The following is a 24216-nucleotide window of genomic DNA, read 5'->3' on the forward strand; positions in this document are numbered from 1 at the left end:
TTGATATAATTTTTGTCTTTGCAAGGTATTTTACGTTCTATGCCTTGAATGTCGGGAACATTTTTGAAATATTTTTCTTGTGTTTCTCAAAAAGCATAGTAGTTTTATTTTGATGTAAATAGGGACAAACGCTTTAAAGAAATTAAATAGGAATGAAGAGAATAACACTACATCAGAATTGACATAAAAGTCAGTCCAGTTCATCTAAAACAATGATTCATTTGTTGTTAGTTTGCCCGCAGGTGTAATACCACACATTGGGCAAATTTGTTAGTAAATTATCAATACAGCTTTTACCAGTTGTAGATACTCTGGTAAAGTCACTAATAGCTGAGGAGATATCAAAAGAAGCCTATTCCCTCACTATATCGTAGATGATGATGCTACTTCAAATATGATATTTTTTCATTTATCAAATAATAATAATAAACGATAAATAACAGTTAGCAGTGCACAATGGACTTATGCTAAACATAAAATTTCGTTTTAATTCAAACCATAGGGATTTGGTTCCGAACTAATTGGTTGTTCGACGTTTTTTATAATGGAGAGCATAAAAATATGAACTAGATGTATTGCCGGATATTAAGTTTCTTTTCTTTTGATATGGTGAAATTTATGAGCCCTCAGTTTTATTGTGGCAATGATTAATATTTTTTCATAGTTATAATATATTTAGGATAAGTTATTTTCCTTGTTTAGAACATCACATTAATTATTGGATCAATTAATAGAAACTAAAACAATCAATTTTAATTAATTTTTCTAAAATCAAAGCATGTTATTTAATTATTTAGCAGTCGAATTAATTTCCAAAAAATAATAGTATATTATGCAACAAGTGTGGTAAACGGCATCTGAGTCATAAGTTTATTTGGCACGTGCGGAGCGAGTGTTTAATGAACGACTGACTAAAAAAGTTTACCAAACGTGTTGCATACTATACTTTTCCTACGACTGTTAGTTTTTGGGTACATTTTTCCAAAACAACACGAATACATCCACTGACATGACCGTCAGAATTGACAAACGTCAAAATTCTAGCCGTTTCGTAATATCTCCGAAAACATTATACTATATAATTTACACATTAAAGATATTAAGCATTCCATCAAAAAATACACTTCACCATAACCTTCCAATAGCAATGAGGCCGAATACAATCCTACACTTGCCACTGTGGTCCTTCCTTACATTCAAAACATCACTGACCACATATCAAAAGTTCTAAACCACTTGTCCAAAAATCTCTCAACATCTTCGGTCCGTCAAAGACAAAATTCCATTTGAGATGCCAGGAGTTTACAGCATTCCATGAATATGCGGCAAAGAATACATTGGAGAGACCGGACGAAAAATATCAACTAGACTCAAAGAACACGAAAGAGCCTTACAATTAAGACAAATATACTCATCACCTGTTGCCGAACACACTCATGAAACCGGACATAAAATTTTATTCGATAAAACAAAAATTCTTGCATGTAATCAGTACTTCTACCAACGAAAAATCCGAGAGTGTATAGAAATCTATAAACAACCTATCAATCTTAACAGCGACTCAGATCTCTTCCTGTCACCAATATTGGAATCAGTTTTCCGAGACGGTGTTTATGCCCCTCATTTAGCTTCGCCCCCCTCAAACAATATAAAACCAGGTAGAGAGTAAAATACGAGCCAGTTTCAGTCAAGCTCTGAAGAAGCCAACAGGATGATTGGCGAAACGTCAGCAAGTTCGACTCAGCAAAAACCGACGCAGGAGGAATCCAGAAGTTTTGTAAAAAGTAATTGTGTGTTTAATAAACGAGTTATTTAAAAATTTTACCAAACGTGTCGCATACTATACTTTTCTTGGGTGCATTACTGCAAAACAACACTAATATCTTCACGGAAATGACCGTCAGGATTGACAAATGTGCGGTAATATCTTCAAAAACATTTGATTGCTCCCACAACCGTGAGGTAATATCACGGAAATGTCCGATGTGGCTCGGATCAGTGGGAAACAGAACTGACGTAGTAAAATGATACACTAGATCGGTTTGTAATTAGGTATATAGGAAATAGAGGTATATATAGGAAAAACATGTTTTTTTCTCCCTTCTGTAAAATAAAATAAAAAGGAATGCAGAAGTTTTGTAAAAAGTATTACAGTAGCCTGTGGAAATTACTTTGAAAAATAAAATAAACACGAGCATATTTTGAATTTATAGTGCGATTCATTCTTACCCGGACACAACTTGCGATCGTCTTCCTCAGCTTAGAATAAGTAATACAGTTAACGAGATACGGTCAAAGAAGATTTATTTTCTTAAAATAGTTAGTTGACTTTTCTACAAAAAATACAAGTGCTAAGAAGTAATAGATGTAACCAGCGGACACAATTTGAGTAAGTTGTTTTAAAAATTTTGGGAGATATATAAAAAAAAAGACTATGGTTCCCACAAAAAATGTTTTTATGAACATTTTGTCTTATTTTAAGTTAAAGAACTATTTACAGTAAACGTTTATAATAAATTTAAATCTAAAATTCAATAAATATGTAAAGCGGCCTATACACATGCAGGCAAGTGTTAAGACTTGCCTGTACAGGTACACGCGAGTAAGTGCGAAAACTCAAGGCGCGTTCAGTTCCAAGCTCTGCTCGAAGTGAATCAGATTGTGTCTGATTTTTAGAGCAAGTGCGAAGGCCAACTTCATTTTTCCCACAGCAGCAGGCCACACCAACTGGTGAACCTCGAGGTTTACCTGAATAGTGTGTGGCCGCAATTCGTTTCGCACTTGCTCGTGGACCTACCTGGACACACTTGCGCGCGGACTTGTCTGCATAACAAATGTATGTAAATACCCAACAACAGATAAATGAGGCCTGAAACTTCATAACAATAAGGAAAAGTCTAATGTTTACTTTCTTCTGACATGTGTACCGGTTCAATGGTTTTTTATATAAAAACGGCGAATCCTTTGTCCTGAGGGAGGCATTAAATTTGCAACAATATAAAAAATTGACTCTTTTAGACCTTCCATCTATCTTTTAACAGTCTGAAGACCCTCCTTAAGCTAATTTTATCAATCTGTGGATTTTTTTATCTTTAAGTATTGTCTAGATATTATTATAATTCTATAGGTCAAAATTCGAAAACAAAATGGCTTCACATTTTAGTTAAGAACATTAATTTTGTAAACACGATTATTAAGTTACGCGTTTAAAAATACAATAAAACGACTCTTTACCTCTAGGACAACATCGAAGGCCAAAAAAAAATAGAGCAACAATAACACTACGTCAAAAAGCCATTTCTCGTGCAGTGCTGTTATAATATTCTGTACCCTCCCCCTACGAAATTTACGACAGGTCAGGTTTTATCAAGCCAAGCATTTCTTCTGGGGGTTTTACCTTTCCGTATCGATTTTCCTATATTAAGGTGATGCCCTACAGAATACAGTGCACATTGTAAACCTTTAGCATTAATACTATACCACTGACGCGTGGAAGTTAAATTCTGCGCATTACGTACAGAAAACTGTACACTGTTGTGACATCTGGCTGAAATTATTTTTTTTGACGAACTCCGGCGATCCGTTTCGGAAAGTATCGGTTCGAGAAGAAAATTTGAGCATTAATAACGTCGAATCAGCTGTTATAAACAGCTTTACTGATTAGTTTTCCACGTAAGCAAAGAAATTTTTCACAGTACGTCGAAACGAACGTTCGAATAATTTAGTTGGATATACCATCGAAATTGAAGATCACACGTCAGCCCTCAATTTTATTAAAAAGATAGGGATCTTTCTGAATCCATAAAATATTATGGAAACAAACGAGTAAGTGTAATTTCCTTCTGTTTTCCATGGTTAACCATTTGACCTCCTTCCGTTTGTAGGACACTCTTTCGTATTTCCGAATGCCTTAAATACACTTCGAGCACGAGTTTGGTGCCCTCTTATTACCACACACCACAACACCATAGTTAAAATGACTTAAAATCAACAAGTCTGCAACTCTAATTTTTAGATGAACACCAGTAAGTGGCGATGAGGAAACAACATCTTTAAATTTATCTATACTGCATCAATCGATTTAGAGGATAATAAATATACAAATAAACAGCGTTATTATGCATTCTCGTATACATGAATGCTTACTTGTTGAAGCAATACCTCAAACTTTACAATCCAAAATAGAAATGAAAATGGACCATTACGCTAATAGGCAAATATTTATTTCACAGATAAACCTATACAAACCCTGACCTATTTTTATCTAAGCTTTTGTCAAAACTACACTAAGTCAACTTTTTAATACTTACTTTGCATTTGAAGTAACTTTTCTGATAAATAGTTGGTACAAACTAAAAAGCTTTACGTATTTCTACAAAGTCAAAGCCATTATGATTTTTATTTCTTGTCCGATTATTATCGTTTTATCCGTCATTCTCTTTTTATTACACGTCTGGCAAAATGGCAAAACAGAGGCCAATAAGAAAATTGATCGGTGACAAGTGTACATGTACCGTTATTCGAAACACTCTCCGCGGAAAAGTAATTACACAGTCGCGTCGGTTTGCTTTTGGGTGATTTTTAATGGAAACACTAAACTGTACACGTGGGTCTATATTGCCATACAAAGGGAACTAAAAGCGCGAGGTACACAAAGAGAAAAAATAGCGGTTTTGTATTTGCAAAAGACCGCCTGCCACGGCAAATGAAAATGCGACATGCAACCCGATGTACGCTTCAAACACGGCAGATAATAGTGGCGTCTTTTTTGAGGTAAACGCGGTGCAGTTGGTAATGAATGTTTCGTTTATTGACAAAGTTCATCTTACCTGGTGTTTCTTTTGATTATTAACAATCCATTTCTTCAGTATTGACTCTAAAAACGATATTCAAAATTGTACTTTTACATGTTAAATATTTCAACGTTAGGGTCGTGGGTTAACTTATTTATAATTCAATTTGACATTACAGATCCTCGTCCTCTATTAACAGCTTTCGTCTTAAATTGCAGACAATTCTGAAAGCGTTTCTACAAGTGATTGTAATAGTTTATTTAAAAAAATGGGTAATTGGTCTCGATCTACTTAAACCCATCAAAAGCGAAACTTAAGCGACCTCTTCACGCACAAAAAAAGTAAAAAAAAAATAGGTGAGAAAGGTGCAGAGTAATGGGACTGTTAGGACTAACAGGGACTATAGAGTAACTTAATGAATACTTTAATTTTAACGAGTGCACCCGGATTTGGATGAAGTAATCAAGATCCTACATTTTTTCCTATTCTTTAATAGCATGCTGGTGTTACTTACTCACTTACCTATTTGCTATTGCTCTCATATGCGCTGGGGGACTGCTACAGAGTGACTTATTAGTAATGTTTAAGATTCCCCACTGCTGAATCGTTTATATAAACTTTGCAATTCATTAGTGGATTGCCCTGAGTTGCTGAACCAGCTGAAATTTAATGTTCCTTCATGGACTATAAAGGCATCACCTGTATTTCACCTAGTAGCTCCAAGGACCAATTTTTTGATTATATTATTTTATTATTTTATAATATTGACGTTTTTTGTCTCAGTGGCTCCGTGTTTACCACATTAATTAAACGTAAATTTGAAATATTATAATGGGTTGTATGTTTCACTATTACTTTGCTGGAGTGAATATAGTTGACTACTTATTATAGTTATAGTTCTTAAGATGAAATTATCTTCTAAATGGACGTTAATCTGTTAGACAATAAAGATTATTATTAATTATTAAGTTCCATTGGATTTAGTTCGCAATGATATGGTGGTGTGCGCGGCAGAGTTACAATATGTTTTTTTGCTATTTCTTCTTTATAAAAATTTCATCAATATTTTTGGTGCTTAAGCACAAGATAATTACATGTTTTCTTCAACACTACCCTTTTGGTGTGTAGAGATCGCTGCAATAGCAATACCGTCTGGGATCAACCGAATCTTTTCTAAGATGGCTACCCCTCATGCGTCTTGGACGCTAGGTTTTTAATATGGAGGAAAAGTTTACTGGCAAAGTTGAGTCACGGTCGTAACGAAAAATTAATGACTTCAAAGTTACCGCGGTAAATTGTCGTACGATGCAACTTTAACGCTGCTTAAACAATGTTTATTTACAGAGTTTTACATCGCGTTAGCGTGTTTGCCCTCCATTGTTAACTGCGTGAGTTTAGATGAAAACGTAACGCCGCCTGGGGTGAAATTGAATGCCGGATTCGAATTTCGAAGTAATAATATGCACGAGGCAAATGTGCCTCTGCGCGATCAAGTAAACGTGCATCCTTTTAGCGCGTAATTCGAGGTTCGATTATCAAATATCAGTAATTTGGGTTTTTGGTCCCTCTTATGCGTTATCCATTAACGCTCGTTTCCGCTGGAGAAACATTTAGCGATTTTTTTGTTCTGTTTTCTGTTGCTTGTTTCGGAAAAAGTTTCCCAAAATTACTAAATGTTTCTGATTATTTCTCGATGTTTCGGAAACAAAAATTGTGTGTTATTAGTTTTAGTTAAATAATAGGCGAATCGGCGAAACAGAAACCAGTAGTCGCATGTGCTCATGCAGGCAATTATTATAACTAAAAACGGGAAAACTGTTACAAACTAGTAGCAATGACAAAATAACTATACCATTTAAGTGAAAAAATTAGGTAGTCATAGAATAGAGAGTTAGCAACTGGGACTCTCTCCACAGCTTTATATATAGAACAGTGACTCGTTGGTGTGCCTCGCACTCTCGACTAATCTTAGCACGTGTAAAAATAAGGAGGTGGGCAGCAATTAAATTGTTCAAGTCCCAGTCCTCAAATCTAACCTATCTTACATATTAAAAAATATGATATCACAGAGAAGAGATTTTTGTTCACAAGTGAATTTAAAGTTTAATTATTAAATGTTGTCATTTTGGGGACAGTTATCTCCCCAGTTTAACGATAACATGAAAACAAGAGCTTCAATCATAGTGCGATACTTTGAAATATTAATCTGTTTTTTTTTTAATTACTAATCCTCAGATACTGGATTAAGAAGGGACAATTGGATTGAGGTACGGGAATCTATATTTCACTAAACAGCAGTTTCTTTAGTTGCCTTTTAAATCCTCGTATGGTTAGTTTTTTTAGTTTTTTGTATTTAGTGTTAGGGGGAGTTCATTGTAGAGGCTATACACGTTGTAGGAGAAGCTTCTTCTAAACAATGTGGTAGAGTGTTGTGGTTATGAATATCAGTTCTATTTTTTTTTTCAAATAAACTTCCACTGGCTACTGTAATACTTTTTGTAAGACTTCTGGATTCCTCTTGCGACAGTTGTTGTTGAGTGGAACTAGCTAATCATCGCCAATCATCCTGTTGGCTTCTTCAGAGCTTGAATGAAACTGGCTCGCATTTTACTCTGTACCTGCTTTTATATTGTTTGAGGGGTGCGGATCTAAATGAAGGGCATAAACACCGTCTCGCATGACTGATTCCCATATTGGTGACAGGTGGAGATCCGAGTCTCGGTTAAGATTAGGTTGCTCATAGATTTCTATAGACTCTCAGATTTGTCGTTGATAGAAAAATTGATTACATGCAAGGATTTTAGTTTTATCGAATAAAATTTTATGTCCGGTTTCATGAGTGTGTTCGGCAACAGCTGATGAGTTTATTTGTCTTAGTCTTATGTTTTTTGAGCCTAGTTGATATTTTTCATCCGGTCCGGCATGGAATGCAGTAAACTCCTGTCATCTCAAATGGAATTTTGTCTTTGACGGATCGAAGATGTTGAGAGATTTTTATACAAGTGGTAAATCTGGTTTTGACATTATATTTCTTCAGAACTTTTGATATGTGGTCAGTGATGTTTTGAATGTAACGAAGGACAACAGCGCTAAATGTGGGATTGTTTTCGGCTTCATTGCTATTAAAAGGTTGTGGTAAAGTGAATTTTGTGATGGTAAGCTTAATATCTTTAATGTGGAAATTATTAGAGAGAAGAGCAGAGGTAAGGTGTTTTAATTCTGGGTTCAGTGACTTTGACTGAGATAGTTTTACGGCTATGTAAACAAGAAAGTTGCTGAAGTGCGACATTTGTTAAGTTTCGCAAATGTTTGTAATATAACCAATGATTTTCATTACTTGAGACCTTAAACCGATTGTAAGCCTTGTTCTTCAGTCTCACCATGCGAGCAACATTGTCAGTAAGAAATGGAATCTTTTGTTTTTTGACTAGTAAAGTTTCACAAGGAGCCAGCATTTCCAAAGTCTGAAATATGGCCCAGTTAACATGCTTCTTGAAGTAGAATTTGAAAAACGTTTTGATCGATTTTTTTAAGTTTCTAAAGGTAATTTGTATATTTTCATCAATTTGGCATGCGACATCATCAATTGTTCGTACTTGACAAGAAAATTATTAATCTTTTTAGGAAGAAGGATCAAATCCAAGAGAGTTTGCGAAGTTTGCTTAACTCTTGTTGCAGAATTGATAATCTGTTCTAAATCGTAAACTTCAACATAACAGAAGCATCTACTATCGATATCCAGATGATTATTGTTAACATCTCCCGACAAATGTCTCTATCCGAAGCTGGTGCATGCTGTGACAAAGTATCATCCACAGTTTCCAAGAATGTCCTGTACTCTCCTCTATACAGCCGATACAATGACCCTATGCAGTAATTTTTTTTATTAATTTTTATTTTAATCCAAATTTGCTCGATGCTGTCATTTGAAATGGTATCTAAAATGTCAAAGTTCAGCGAGCTCCTTATATAAATTCCCACACCTCTGCCCATAAACCTTGTCACCAATCGCCTGTCGATCTTTTCATGTTAGCATGTAGTAGCAGTAGAGTCTCTAACATAAAAAATACATCAAACTCTTCTGTTTATAACATTTGTTTGATATTTATAAAATGAGCTACTAGAGAGCTGACATTGAAAAATGCAATTGACAATTTTTTCATTTTTGTGCAGCACAATGAGGCAAAATATTTTTTTAAAATATACATATATAACCGACTGAACCTCAAAATATAACGATGACACAAGTTACCTTTTTTTTTGGGAGATTCTACATTCCGTGTTTTCTTCCATTACAATTGGGCTTAGATGTCTCTTAGGCCGGCTGTGGTCCGTCGGTACACCTACTGATCTACTTATTCTTACGCTTAGCTTTTAGGATGCCAAATATTAGGAGGAAACTAGACACAGCATTTGAGATCTGCCACTCTCCATTTTTTTTAGTTCAGTTTAAACTTTGGAATACCTATTCGCGAATTTATTCTCCAATGGTGTAGCTGTCGCATATTTTTAACCTGTTGGTTTCGAACCTTGACCTGAACTAGTAATAGTTGAAGCGTTATTGGTGGATTCAAGAACAATATGTTACTATATGAAACTAGCAACATTGGTCACATTAGGTCGGTTTAAAGGATCAAATATTTACATCTAAAGCCATTGTTATTTAACGTCCTTTGAGTGACGTGCATCAACAGAGCAATTTGGTTATGTTTGGATTTGGAACCTGCAAGCTTTTTCTTTATTGTTAAATAAAGGTTTGGATGTATTCCTAGAGGCACTGTATCGCTAACGATACCAAACGAACTATTCTAATCAAATTTTAATTCCTAAGCAGCAGTAACATTTTTTCCGTCAGAGTCAAAGGTATTGCAGCTTGAAGATATCATTACTCGCTTTTAATTGGCTTACTACACTTTCAGTTCAAAGAGCAAAACAAATATTCGTTGGTCGACTATTTGGAAATAAAAATTTCTTTTGATTTGATTCGTCGCATTCGTACGTTTTATTCCGACGACGTAAAAACTCGCCTTTCCTCGACAATAAGGGGGATATTCCGGTTTTTCCTATTTCAAACAACAATCGACGCCGATAAAGGAAGAGACGGAGTTTCTATCGCTGGCACGAGAACTCATTAATGACTCTTATCAAAGGAGTTATTCGCCGCCACTAAAAGCGTCGAGGCGTCCTCTCGCTGTAAACTTTTAACAAACTTTTCAAAACGTTATTTAAGAGGTATTGGTTCGCGCCGATTTCTTTTCTTACGTGTAGACGATGCCATCGTGAGACGTTCCTTTGAAAATTTATTTCTATGCAGCTACGCGAAGGCAAGCTAAGTCACAGTAAAATTAATCGTCGTAAACGTAAGAAAATTTGTTACTGTTTTAAGTCGTCTTAATTCGTTTTGGGTATATTTTTCTCAATTTCTCAAATTTATCTCACATACAGGGTATTGCAGCAGTATGGCAAAGTACTATATCTGCCTTGTTTATCAAATGTTTTAATAAAATCAAAAAATAGCATTTAATTTTTTCTTAATTATACAGAATGTTTCATAGAAGCGTGTCAATACCAAAATATATACATTTTTAAACGGAACATCGTATAATGTTAATGCGATGTTGGCAATAAATTACGAAAAAAAAACCCAAAATTGTTATATAGTAATACAAATTTTGCAGTAAATATTATATATTATATTAAAATTTAAATGTAACGCTTTATTTTATATTCAGGGCTCATTAAATAGCGATAGGTCATGGTACTTTTGTAAATGATTAATAAAAACGAATATCACGGAAAAACTTTAATCGATAGTTATAGGAAAACCATAACAAAAGCTGTAGAAGGGCAATAGCTGAACAAAATCAAGTTAGTTGGATACAGGCTCAATTTAAAAAAATATTGAAAACTTAGTTTAAAGTTCGCCAAGTTTGTAATGCTCTGCAAAACTCCATGTATAAAATAATTACTAAACTGTTTTACTAAGCTCTTAGTAATGCATTTGACTATATTATGGTCCATTTTTGATGTTATAAAGGCAAATCAAATTTTTCCCATGGTGTCTTATAAGCACTTATAGGAACAACCGTAATTTGCAAAAATGTATAGCGTGTTCCCTGTAAATAAATATTTTTAAATTTTCACGCTTTTACGTTATAGAATATTTTTTCAATGAATAAAATCAAATAATATGGTAATATGGATTGGTTAAGAGCATTTTTTTTTAAACTATGTGGGACATAATGCTTTTTTATGCCAAAGACCAAAATTTTATTCCTTGATCCTATCGCAGCTAATCCAAAGCGATTCTGTATGCGATTGATGTTTGGACACACCTGAGAAAAGTTCCGCATTTTTGCTTGTGATTGATATATGGGGATCGAAGAAAAGATCACATATGTACTTGCTTGAGGCGATCAGGCTGGCTAAATGTGTATAATAGACGTAACTTCATATGGCAGTTTTTTTTACAGTGCACTGAGGTTTAAACGTGACATATAACTGATTCTAACCTCTACTGGCGTCAAACACCTCTGTAGTCCTAGCCACACCTTCAAAGCGAAATTTAGGATCGCATTGCAACGGTCTCAGCAAAACAGTGCCAGCGTCTTATGTTTGCCATACCAATGTATGCGTATACTCAACAGTTAATATGTGTTTCGTTTTGTTGTTCTTTGTCATATTCTACGTCTATTTTGAAATATAATACAAACTTTAATATGTCTGTTTCAACTTCATAGGAGGCCTAAACAGCACCCAGAATTCTCTGGAAAACTTATTGATATTATGCCTTTTCTCATGATTTATTTGTTCATACAATAAATGTATTTATTATTAGAGAAGTTAATTATAGACCTAAAAATCTGCAGAAGTAAGGACAAAGTTACTGTTCCGCGTTTTTTTTAAATTTGGAAATAAGGTATTTTTATTGGTTGTAGCCTTCCCTTTCGTCAAACCGAATTTTCCTAAACGTCTTTGACCTTGGGAGTAAGGCACTATTTATTACTGTTATTATAATTATTTATTATGAACGTTTCAAAAATTATTATTTAATTTTTCTCAATGTTAAGTGATGCCAGGGAGTATTTAAATATAGAAATTATTTATATATGTAAAAGAAAATGTAGAAAACTTTGTACTGTTATTGGTTATTGATTTCTCCATTTGTTCACACTACATCTAATTTTTTTTGCTAATTTTAATGACTGCCTGTTCATATATTATTTTTCTGTTAATTTCTTAAAAAAAATATTGGGATTGTATCGTCATGATATTTGTATATTCTGGTTTTCAATTCCATTAATTAATGATGTTTTCGTTATTGCTGCAAAATAATATGTCATCTGAGATAATATAGTCATAAAATGCGTAAAACAAAAATTTCGGAAACTAGATTTAAGAATCCACATACAATTATCAGCGAGATCCTTTGCTGCTGACTTGGTGAACGGTTTATCTTCCTTTGAATCCCGGGTCGATGTATCTATTAACTTGTCACTTTGACTTCCGACTTTGACTGCCCTCTTTGAAAGACAAGCTCTGCCGTTACGGTCACACCTATAAGTGCTAAAAAACTCAAGGAACAATGTATTAAGTGACAAGTTTCCGTCTGAGCGTTAGTCACCGTCTTATTGGCGAGTAACCTGGGAGAATGTGGTAACTGATTTTATCCGTTAAGTTTTTGAGTTTGTCGTAATTGTTAAATTTCATTTCAAAGTTTTCCTAAGCTGTCAAATTTCGTTCTTGAAATCTGAAAATGTTTCACTGACATATTTTATGTCATGTTTACCAGGAAATAATTTCAATACTTTAATGCGCATTTTTTCTAGTTTTCTATATTTAATGCATAACTTATCGCGTGTTTTCTCAGAGACTAGAATAGACATTAAATAAGCCAGAGTTAGTACCATACAATAGTATATTACGTTTGGGTTAGTTGACAGATGATATACTATTCACATCTACTGAGTGTCAAGGAAAGAATTACGCATTTGCTTGTAAACAAAAACAGCAGTTGATATTTGTAGTCATTTTTCCGGTGCCGTAGCTACTGGTTTCGATGTGTGACCCTCATATAACCTCTAAGCACGAGATTCAGTGACACTCCCCGTATATCGAATATCGACAAACAGCTTGAGTGAATGCCTAAACAATTATGTTTAATGTGCCGGCGACCGTAATTGTATCGCGAATTATTACCTCGTTAATTAAAATCCACTCAATAATATTTAGCAAATGTATAGTAGACGATAAGGGTGTATATCGTTGTACGTTATTATTTTAATGAGGCAACACAAATATTTCGGTAGATCTGAACGATATGTCGGCGTGTAAGCTTTTCAACCGGTCGGTGATATACGATAGCTTGTCGTGATTCGTTGCATTAATGCTGAACATTATGTCGAGCCCCGTGCAATCTAGTAAACGATCTGTCCGTTAATAAATTTTAAACGAGATAAAAATTTTCTATTTATTAGGGTTGCAAATAAGGCGTGGGCGCGTTCGAACACTGTTCGTTTGAACAGGTCTTTAATTTAATTTTGGCGGACTTCAATTTACCGCAGAAGATGAATTTAGTGGCGTATATACAGGGTTCCGCAAAATCGATAGCCTAACGTGAAAAAAATTGGGTTGCGACCAAAGCAGGCTTAGATTTCTATTTTAAACATATTGGGGCAAGCAACGTTGCCGCATCTATTCGAACTAGGCGCCAACTGCAGTTTTCATAAACGGAAAATTTTGAAACTTTCTATAGAACATATATAAGACTCTCTTGAACTACGTACGAATTTTATTCTGCCAATGATTCTTGATGTTACAAGTATTATAACATACCGTAAATATTTTGTTCTATTAAAATAGTATACTAATTGCTCCATTTAATTATTCAAGGAAAAACATTTATCATTATCATATATCATTTTGTATAAGCTTTAACCGGAGTATTTTTTAAAAAGTTTGATTATTCCAAATGTTATTATTTACAAATATTTAAATAAAGTGTTTTTGACTATTAAATAATAGTATTTACATGATTTCAATAAAAATTATTTCGGTAAATAAAATAGGTAATTAAAAAACGAGAATATCTGTTTAACATTTATATAAATTAGCAAGAGAAAAAAAAGAATCCCCATTACTAGCCGACTTTTTATATTGTAAAACTTTAATAAATTCATCATGCTCTTACCATTCCAGTTTGGATTGAGTTCGCTGCTGTATTAATGGCGTATTAAACTAAACTAAATATATCATATTCACTAATAAAGCATTAAAATGAATGAAAGTTTCAAAGTGTAATTGTATAATTAATACCCATTACTGTTATTTAAATTAATAACTGGCAAAGATAGCAAAACTTGCCCTAAATTTGCAGCAAAATGCCACCTTACCGATTTTAAAAATAAGTACAATTAAGTAAGTACAATTTAAAATAACATTTATAAAAATGCAGCCTTCAAAAACGAACATGAAAAGAAATGTTTATATGTTCATCGTGTATCCAATGCAACTGCAAATAATCAAATAAGTTACAAGTTAAAATAAGAAACTTAAAATTGTGTACGTCGACTAGAATCGCAGATCGTCGCTCTCATCCACACTTCTAATGTAATGTATTCATGAAATGCTTGCGAAACGGTTTGTTTCGCTGTCAAGAGGTCAGGTCAAGCGGAAAGTCATTTTCTACGAATGACTTTCCCTACACGAGGTGCGTTCTTTTGCGGCTATGTGACCTGATGACGAAAGGCAACAAAAAGAAAAAAACGCATCTTGTTTAATGACTTTTTGCGTAGAGGTTTTGTTATATTCTGCCCATTATTTAAAAATTGTATTCGTTCCGTGGTTGTTTGCAACGTAGAAAATGGAAGATTGCGTTCAAACACACGAACACAGTTTCCCAATAAAAGTTTTAGATCAGAGTCGCTGAAGGGTCGTAGTTTCTGGGCTTTTCTTTAAGTCCAAGACAGAACATGAAAGAGCCTTACGACTAAGACAAATAAACTCATCAGCTGTTGCCGAGCACACTCATGAAACCGGACATAAAATATTATTCGATAAAACTAAAATTCTTGAATGTAATCAGTTCTTCTACCCACGAAAAACCCGATATGCTATAGAAATCTATCAACAACCTATCAATCTTAACCGCGACTGTCACCAATTTGGGAATCAGTCATCTGAGCTTTGAAAAAGCCAACAGGATGATTGGCGAAACGTCAGCAATTTCGATTGCTAGATTAAGTGTACATATACAGGAACATTATCAGACGTTCAGTATGGTTTTCGAGAGCGCAGATCTACTTTGAGAAATCTCATAGATTTTACAGAATTCTGGGGGGCAGGTGGATACTATCTTTACATATTTTTACAGATTTTGAAAAAGCTTTAAATATGACTACTTTATATTAAAACTAAGTTAGTTTATTTATCAAGTAGAATGTACTATGTCTTAGTTAAAAATAATAATTCCGACCATTTCTGGGGAGCCACAGGGATCAACAATAGGCCCACTATTATTTCTATTATTACATCTTACAATCAATACCAAAATAAAATGGATATCTTTAGTAATTCAAACGCATTGTTTGCAAAATTATTACAAAATTTATTCCAGAATCTTACCAATAGATTTATTTTAACTGGCGGGTCTCCTGTGTCTCTTTCGGAAGAGGCAACTCTCTTGGCAGATTATAAGTAGTCGTACTTAGTTTTTTAAGCTAGTTTTTTTAAGTTAGTTTATTAAGTTAATTGCAACTTAAGCTATTATCTTCATTCGGGTTTAAAGGCCGTCGTCGATTGGAATTACTTCCTAACGTTTCGCTAGCACGAGTGGCGAGCTTCTTCAGAGGTCCTTCCATCTCCGATGTTGGACGTAGACTGACGATTTCTCCTGCGCAGGTTGTATTTATGCCGATTGGTGGAGGGCGGGGCTTGTTCCGCTTCGGTTGGTCTCGGGATATCGATCGGTACTGCTCGGGCGTTCCTAAGGATCGGGTTCCAGATTTGGTTGAGTCTAAGGGTCTCCTCCTTTCGGTTGAAATTGTGTGGGTGTTTTTGAATCTCAATGGCTTCCCTGACTAGTCTGTTGTGATAGCCGTTGACCGATGCTAGTAACCTACAGCTCTCAAAGTGTATCCTGTGTTCCCCGCTGCCCAGTGCGTGTTCAGCCACTGCAGACTTCTCTGTATGTCTTAGCCTGCAGCTTGCTTTATGCTCCTTAAGCCTCGTTCCCATTGATCTCTTGGTAGTTCCGATGTAGACCTTTCCGCATGAACACGGAATGTGGTAGACTCCCGCAGCTGAAAGTGAGCCCCTCTTGTCCTTCGCTGACCTGATGGTCTGCTGGATCTTCTGGATCCAGCAGACCAACCGAAGCGGAACAAGCCCCGCCCTCCACCAATCGGCATAAATACAACCTGCGCAGGAGAAATCGTCAGTCTACGTCCAACATCGGAGATGGAAGGACCTCTAAAGAAGCTCGCCACTCGTGCTAGCGAAACGTTAGGAAGTAATTCCAATCGACGACGGCCTTTAAACCCGAATGAAGATAATAGCTTAACAACGGGCCGCGAAAGCCTTAACTAATTGCAACTTGTTATTGGGTGATCAGCCTGTAAGTTGAACTAATAAATAAATAAATTAAATAAAATTCAATATTCTAAGGTGACAAATGACATTTAGCAAAATATTGATCACCAGTTTCTGAGCAGTGTCTATATTTATGCTGATCGTCATTCTAATCATTTTGGTGGGTGGTTGCAATTACAATTTATTTCCCTTCTTTCATATTTTATATGTTTAGGATTAAGTAATCTCTAATTGTATTTATTTATAATCTCTTTGCCAAATATGAAGTAATAGTAAAAGTTGAAACGAATCATGTAATATGCCTTTTTCATTTCTTATATCGAATTTGCTTTTAACAGTTGAACTCATTGAACAAGTGTTCCAAATTGTACTGTAAAACGCCATTAAAAATAACAAATTTACGTACGACTGAATTTGTGCAGCTGCATAGACGCCGTATCTGAATTTGCTGTTCGCAGTTTTCGACAGATAGTGACGTTAACGTTTAATGTTCGGTTGGGCGTTGCGGAGCAGCTAATTTAAAATTTTATAACCCGTTTGTATCGGCTACTTCGCAGACTCCCATTAAAACAATCGGCGGAGCGGCAAATGGAAAGCCAATTTTAATTAAACAAAGCATTTATTTGCCGAAAATTAATTAGAATCGTTAAAATCGAAGCCAGTCCGGAATGCGTGTTTCGTGATTTGCCGGGCCGGGAGTCGGAAACTCCGGCACTGATCGACATAGCTGCAAGATTAAAACTATGCACTTATTAAAACTAATCGCATTAGAGAACCTCATAAGAATGCGATTAAACTTAATTTATGTGTAGTGAAAAGTGAAAAAAAGTTTTGTTAATCCTTCAAATAATTTTTAATATTTTAAATTAAATTATTAAATATTTTACGGACAATAGAAGTTATTTTAACGAGACCATGTCGAATTTGCTATTTTGCCATAGAACAATATACAGTAGACCACACACAATAACTAACTGAAAGTAATTAAAATTGGACAAACTACCTTTAGTTAACTATAAACTAGTTTCCTGGTTTCTCGTAAACTGATTTGAGACAGGTCAAACCTGTTTGGCCTGAAATACTAATGCACAGCCGTTCACGTTAACAAAAAAGGCGAATACAAACTTGTCTAATTATGACAAAATTCCGTATGTAACTTTTTTTAGACTTAATAATGTTAGTGCGCAATGCTGTCATCCATCGTCCATATTAGCATCTTCCCAAGATTTCTACCAGTGTTAGAATGCGACTCAGTATGGACCCTACTGGTCGTATGACTCGCTGTACAGTGCGCTCTCTAAAAAAAATGGGTATTTATTTGAATTTAATTTTTATTTTTTTAATTTAATTTGATTGATTTGATGATATATTAATTACACTAGTATAAAAGCTAATTGAATAAAAATAAGTTAATTGTGAATTCCTACATTGTTAGTTGAAAAAAGAAAGTGTAGCACAATATTTTAATTTATTGTCGTATAATCAATCAGTATTATTCGGAAGTAAGGAAGAAGTTGGGGTGAAAGGTGTATAGCGAATAGAGAGAATCGTACAGAGCTGCATGCCTTAAAGAAGCTAGGACCTAGCATTGCTTATGCCAAAAGTACTTGAACAAAAAAAAACAAACAGGTGGTTTGTAATGCTGTAACTATTAAAAACCTGAGTTTCGGAGAGTTCTAGAATAAGTGTTTTTGTAGACGAATATGTCCTTGTCGCCTTAACTTAGCAGAAGTTGTAGTTATTTTTATGGCAGGCGGTAAAACTGATCCATTGAATTAAAGGCCCATATAATCTCTTGGAACAGGATATTATAGCAGACGTCAATATTTACTGAAGTACTGAAGTACTGAAAGAAATAAAAAGTAAGAACTATAACAAAGTGCTCAAAAATATAGTGACAAACTTTCATCTAAAAGACGCTTATTATTAAATTATTATTAATTATTCCATCTCTGCAGGGGAATCTTAGTCTATTTACAACTCTGTATTTTTTGTATTTGATTTTTAACTAAATAAATAAATAGAAAAATAAATATTTTTCTTGTTTACTTTAAATGTCATTGAATATTTCCATTTTTAAATTTTCATCCAAAAATAAAGCCGATTTTGTGCACGCAAGTCGTGCTACTTTTGAAATACCAATTAATTTGCGCATTTTTTTTAAACCGAGGATTCAACGGCAGATTAATTTTGCTGTGCAGTATGAAGGAATCCCAGAGGAATACAAATGGAATTTAATTTTAAATGTTGCCTGATTTCCAGAGTTGTCTATCTAACTAACGATGATTACTGCTCATGCTCAAAAAAGGTGATAGATGAAGCGCAATCTGGACAAAATTAATTTTATTCTTTAATATAGGGCGAGTTCGAACCAAAAACGAGCAATAGAGATCTCGGCTTACATCTGTCTGTGTGTACAATATAATGTACGTGTTACGGTGAGGCGGCTTGTGTGTTTTTCGTTAAAATGGTACGCTTTCCAGACACTAAATTTCGTTTATTTTTTATGTTTTTCCGGTCAATTAGCGGCAGAAAAATTTTAACCAGCGCTTGCGACATTCTTACGACTCTTTAAAAACAATTTATTTTCATAACAAAGCCCATAATTTAGCCCAATGAGAAACCGCTCAGCTAATTATGAATAATGTTTGAACATCCTTGATTCCGAGCAATTTCATATTCCTTTGATGTCGTCTGCGTTGACGTGGAGCCGACAAAATCCCACCTCATAATTTGTGGTGTCGTGCTTAATTTGATTTTTGTTTTTATTAGCCATATTGTTGGTTCTAGTTGAGGCGGAATTATTTCTGGATATAATAATTTTATCTCGCCCGACGTGTTTATCCTTTCGGGCTATTCAACCGTCGGAGATGAATCGACGGAGTACTCTTCGGTATTACAGCTCCGCTGGACGAAAATAATATACCGCTTATTATTGAACTACAAAAGCGGTCTTAAAAAGAGAGACTCTCTCTCTCTCTCTATCTCTCCCTTTCTTTATCTTTATCTTTCTCGCTCATCATTGAACAAAGTATATTTAGGAAAACATTCTCATTTGTGTTCGTTGCAGATTTTAGGTCGATTCTTTCTCATTTTAAGGTTGTTTAAATGCATAATAATCTGACCAAATTAGACAAAAATAGTAATCACATAACGCAAATGGTAGAAAAAATGTGAGAAAAGTCCTCATCGATTCCACAAGTCTTAACATATTGAGTTTCAAAAAGTTGAAAGAGTCTTTTTTTTAATGTCGTTATTCCCACGCCACGATGTGTTATAGCCAAGTTTTATGGGAAAATACTGTATTTAAATGAAGATGATTTATTGCCACGCGTACAATAGAGTAAACAGATGTTGATCAAGACCATGGATATACCGTTTTACTACATAATTCACTATTTAACTTAGGTAAATTTTTATGAAATTCTAACCGCAAGCCTATCTCGCTTGGGTTTATCTTTGTACCCTTCTATAAATAGATACGCAATTCCACAATGACGTTTCAGAACCATACTTCGGTATTTCGTGCATACAAATGCAGAAAGCTGACGGATTTGTGTCGACTTTCATCGGTGAGAATCCTCGATTATTATTAGTCCATACAGTGAAAAATCCACTCTAAAATGTTTATTATAAATATAAATGAAGGATTAAATTTAGGTATAAAACAATGTTAGAATACTTAAAAAAAACTTATTCTACATCAAAATAATCACTATCGTCACCGGACTCGTCCTTCACATTAATGATTAATTTTGGCACTAGTCGACTTCCGTAAACATAGTCTTCTTCGATGTCATGCTCTATACATTTTTTACAATTAGAAGCAGATATTTTTTCTACTTCACTTCTAATTAATTGTATTGCCTCAGAACTAAATGTTGAGTTTCAGTTGCATATCATTTTGAAGCCAAAATTTTTGAATGACTTCATTAGTCGATGATGAATTCGGTATTTTTTCTGCTTGTGCAGAATGGTAGCTGGCGTTCCACCACGACAACACTGTTTGGTGGAATATTGGCAAGCAATTTTTCAGAAAATCATTTTTCAAGGATGTCTGCTGTCATGTTTTCGTAGTAATCAATCTTTGCTTCTTTGACGCCATTTGCAGAAAGCAGCAAAGCGTTATTTATCCAACCAGCTTCAGAGCAAGGATGTAGTATGATAATTCGTTTGGCCCGCTAAACTGGCACATCCAAATAACATTTCCTGCTGTTACCATCAGTCCATCCTTTCTTGACAGTATTGTGGCTATCAAACCGGGTCTCATCTAAATATATGATGGGGACGTTTTTACCACGAATTTCCTGGATTTCTCTAAAATGTCTTGTCCTCCACTCCGAAATTCTTTTTAATTCCATCAAAACTTGTCCAATACCAAAACTTTTCATGTGAAGTTTTAATTGTTATATTTATCAACCGTCTCGCTATTCCTGCATGGTGCATGTCAAGTAGACTTTTTGACACCCCACGATCTTTCTGTGTTTTTCTTTCATGGACACCATTCACAACTATGTCACGACTATGGCATACCGTGTTTTACTCTTCTCCAAAGTTAATTTTCACGATTTCACCAACCCGCACAAATCAACCAGTACTGGGAAAACATCCATTACAAATCAATTATGTACATAAGATTTTGTTAAACCCTTAAATTGGAAATAAGTTTAAGCTTTCTAATGCGTTTTTAATATAGAAGATCAACTTATCTAATGGGTAAATTCAACTTGAAATCGAGCTACCTCAAGTAGGGACTGTTTTAGCAAGATTTATAAAAAGCACACTAATGTGAATTAATATATCAGTTTAATCAAACAAAATTTCTCTACTCTTAAAATACAACAATCCGCACGGCACAGGTCTTGTCGGCTAACATCTTAAATACGGTCCTAGCTTGCGGTACACATGTTGAAAAGACTGGTCCGTTCCGCTTTACAACAGGCAGGTCTTAAACTCGTTTCCAAGTCAAAACCATAAAAAGTTGTAAAAACGGTATATATTCATATAATGTTCATATAATGTAAAAGGGAACTTTTCCAATCGTGATATTGTACGAATGGAAAAAAAGAAGTACCTTTTTTAAAGATAATTATTTGATATACTTAATGCTTGAATAAACATACTTTTTCTAGAAAAATTCAAAAAAAGGAGAATTTTTGATCTTAAACAATTTTTTTGGCGCTTTATTTCTACCGATTCAAGCCTGCCGAAATTTTTCTTATTTAAATGGGCAAGACTATGATATAGCCATATAGGCCAAATACGTGGAAAGCTACCAAACAATCAACGACCGCATTGTTAAAGTTACTGTCCGTACAAAGCCTACTAACATGCATCTCATCCAGGTGTATATGCCAACAACTGACGCAGACGACCAACAAGTAGAGGAGATTTACCAGGAAATAGAGCAATTAGTTTCAGCCACACCAAAAAAAGAACCCTTAATCATCCTAGGCGATTTCAATGAAAAGGTTGGAAAGACCACTGATAACAGCAACTTACAGAATGTCCCGAGTAGGTATGGACTGGGAGACAGAAACGCTAGAGGATAGAGATTAATTCAATTTGCATTAGACAACGATCTCACTGTCGCAAAACCATGTTTAAACACCACCCTAGACGACTCTCAACTTGGACATCGCCCGATATCTTAATAAGATGGCGGTCCTCTATTACCAATGTTAAAACAAGACCTGGCATGGAATGTGGATCAGATCTTAAACTCTTAGTGGCAAGCTTTCATCGCAAACTAAGCGCAATGAAATTAAACAAGACGACAAGATGTCCAATATCTTTTGCTGAGAAAATAATGATAGCACTGAGCTCCGTCAAAATGCCTAGAGAAAAAGATGATGCACAAGAAATGTGGAATGATACTAGAACTTGGATAAATGAAAATAAAATCCAAACCTTGGTTATCTAATAACACTGTCAGTTTGCTGGAATCACGAAAACACCTAAAAGCCTTGCCAGCAACAATTTCTGATAAAGAGTTGAAATTGGAAAGCATCAATAAAGAAATAAAAATCAGCTGTAGACAGGATAAAAACGCTCACATTCACAAAATCTGCATGGAAATAGAAAGGCACTCCGCAACCAACGAATCTAGGGAACTGTTCAATAAAGTAAAATACCTGTCTCGTGAGTTTAAACTTCGCACACAAATTATTCAGGACGAAAATGGTAGAACGATTACCGATCCGGATGGCATTTCTGAGGTCTGGCGGAAATACTGCAATAAACTTTACAACGGTGATGGACCCTTCAACACTGTAAACCATTCTACACTTACTGAACACGAACCCGGGATTCTTAAATCGGAGGTTGAACGCGCCTTAAAGAGTCTCAAAAACAATAAAGGTCCAGGCATAGCAGCAGAGATACTAAAGTCAATAGGACAGCCAGTAGTTGATGTTTTACATTTTATATGTTATCGAATGTGGAAGACAAGAGTTTGGCCAGGCGAATGGTGCGGCTGACTTTATATGGTACTGTATAAAAAGGGTAACCCAGCAGACAGCAATAACTACCGCATGATTGCATTAATACCCCATGCATGCAAATTTCTCTTACAGATCATGAAAAATAGACTTAGACCATATCTACTACCGAATACATAATGCGGGACATTCTGGATAATTGGCAGAGTGGGGGGAAGAAAAGTCAACAATCTGAGATAATCATAACATCCAGTGTGGAAGAAATGGAATTTATTATGCACCGTCTCCAGGAAACTAGTGCAGAATTTTAATTAAAATTAAAACCCAACAAAATTAATGTCTTGATTGTAGACCGGCAAAACCAGAACCAACCCCACGTAAAAAAACATAGCTGGATTCAATGTGGTGAATAAGTACCTGTACTTGGGATCCTTAATTGACAATAGCGGTGCATGTGAAGGTGAAATAAAGCGAAGAATTGCACTAACTCGAACAGCCGTAATTAAGTTAAGTAAGATCTGGAGAGATACAGCCATCATTAAAAACACCAAACTAAATTGTTGAGTTAACTTGTGTTCCCGATTGGCACTTATGAAGCTGAAACCTGGAGGATCAAGAAGAGCGATGAAAGGCGGATTGAAATATGAGAGATGATATAGCGTATTCGTTAGTCAGTCGGTCCGATCAGAGTAGTAAACGTTTGGGCTCTTGTGTTCCTATGTACATTAAGTAAATTCGAACTTCTTCTTCTTCGATATTTCCGTGACGTCGATGCGATCGCCGCTTCGTTTATTTTTTATTTAGACCTTGGTTGTGAACGATTCTGGTTAATGATTTAACACATTTTCGAGGTGCAGTTTAATAGAAAAATTGCTGAAACAGCTTTAGTAAAATCTGTTGATATGCAAACTAGGATGAAGTCCACGTACAAAAAAACCGTTGACATCTTGCAACGGTTTCAAAATTTCTTGAAGGTTTTCAAAACAAATTTAAATACATTGAATTCAAAAAAAGACAATTACTAGAACTTGTTGTGTATATTATTTTGCAGGGGTATTATTTTGAAAGACATTTTACAAAAAGAGGCAATACTATAATATAATTAATTATAAATTTTCCTGAGTATGAGTAGTAGAAATACAGTTATTTTATTATACAGATTAGACGCAATCTCGTTAAAAAAAAATATTTTAATTCACAGATTATATGAAATTGCAAATTCAAGTCAATTGCTTCTTCTCGCAAACGCACAGAGTATTCGTATCAGTTAATAAATTAATGACTACATTTGACAAGGGTGCAATTTAAACAAAATCCATAACTCGTACCTGCGATAAAGTAGAACAGTTTATATGACTGCATAAATGGAGTTGACCAACGCGCAGAACTTTAAT

The 24216-nt window shown here is 34.8% G+C and overlaps 1 protein-coding gene across 2 annotated transcripts in view; it reads left to right on the forward strand.

Annotated features, from left to right (window-relative positions):
- Window positions 1–24216, forward strand: part of LOC132705524 (teneurin-a) — a 737223-nt gene that overhangs the window by 886 nt on the left and 712121 nt on the right. The window lies entirely within an intron of this gene.

This window comes from Cylas formicarius, unplaced genomic scaffold (genome assembly GCF_029955315.1).
Source record: "Cylas formicarius isolate icCylForm1 unplaced genomic scaffold, icCylForm1.1 PGA_scaffold_7__23_contigs__length_41026272, whole genome shotgun sequence".
Classification (NCBI taxonomy): Eukaryota; Metazoa; Arthropoda; class Insecta; order Coleoptera; family Brentidae; genus Cylas; species Cylas formicarius.